Here is a 1,580-nt window from a genome sequence, read left to right as displayed (position 1 = left end):
GGCAGGCCATTACATGTAAACATAAGTATTTAATAATTTAAGTAGTTGATTAGTTTGTAATTTTATTGCAGTGCCCTTACAGGGTTGTGTTGAAACATAATAATAATCTTAAGATCTTTTTGTACACACAAAGCAATGATTAAATGATTATGGGTATGAGACCTAAAGAGATCGGGTAACCTGTTGTGATATTTTAAGGTACTCTTAATATCTCTTTTTTTATATTGTAGTCGAAAACTGCGGACGCTGTAATAGCAGTAGGTACACTTCAGAAATTAAAGTTTGAGCGTGCATGCCAATATGCTTTCAATCGCTCTTCTTTTTTTAGGCTATCACTGTTACTTGCCTTAAAATGTAATAAGGTACACCTAATACACTCCCGAATGTTTATTGCATATCTTGAAAGGTGGTTTCAATAGTTCTTAAGTTTTGCGAGCTGTGCCAGCGTACACTGGTAATACACCTAGAAAACTAAAGTTCGAATGTGCAAGGCATGATTTCAATCGCTCTTCTGGTTATGATTGTTCTTTGCCTAAAACTTTGACAATGTTCCAAAGATGTTTGCTAACTTACTGTACTACAAACATCATGTTGGAAACTAAAATTCGATTATGTAATGATATGCAACATACTTTCACTCGCTCGTCTGTTTTCAGTACCTAAAATATGCTTTCAATGACTCTTTTACATTCTAAACTTGTAATACTGTGAGTTTTGTCACTATGCGCTGTAATAGTACACCTGGGAAACTAGTCCGAGCGTGCATGGCATGCAACATGCTTTCAATCGCTCTTTTGTATTTGACTAAGGCAATCTACTTACTAACTTACCCTGCGTTCACGTTACAAAGATACTTTCAATAGCTCTTTTCACTAGACTTATATTGACCGGGATATAGACCGTGATTACCTTTTGTATTGTTTATGAGCTCCCGATATTTCGAAGCAGACACATGCATCTTGTTCACGGGTGACTGAAGATAGCGGGTGGGTGTCAAATATCGGGAGCTCATAAACAATACAAAAGGTAATCACGGTCTATATCCCGGTCAATATAAGTCTACGTAGTGAAACTAACCGTGAATCATTCAAAACTTTTAATAAGTTTTGTTTCAGACTAAGGCAATCTATTCTACCCTGCAAACCTTACCCTGCGTTCACGTTAAAAAAATGCTTTCAATAGCTCTTTTAAGTTGTGATACTGTGCATTTCCTGAAACTGTGGCACTGTGTGCTGTAATAGTACACCTCGGAAACTAAAGTTTGAGCGTGCATGGCATGCAACATGCTTTCAATCGCTATTCTGTTTTGTCGAGTTAGTGCCGAACATTCCATCGATAACTTGTTTAGGTTGCCAAAGGTTCCCTGTTAACCATTGACATGAGGTTTTGCGGTTTCTGTGTGAGTGCACTGTTAAGTATGTCAGAAAGTGGGTCTTTGGTTAAGTATCTCTATACAGAGACACATCGTGCCTACTTTGAGATATTTGACACGATTATATTATATAAGTTAGAGCGGATATATTTAAATATCGGATCAAACTCATATTTTCCTAAAAATCCGGCCAAGTGCGATTACGCAA

This window comes from Cydia strobilella, chromosome 9, assembly GCF_947568885.1.
Source record: "Cydia strobilella chromosome 9, ilCydStro3.1, whole genome shotgun sequence".
Taxonomy (NCBI): Eukaryota; Metazoa; Arthropoda; class Insecta; order Lepidoptera; family Tortricidae; genus Cydia; species Cydia strobilella.
Note: the sequence above shows the minus strand (reverse complement) of the source record.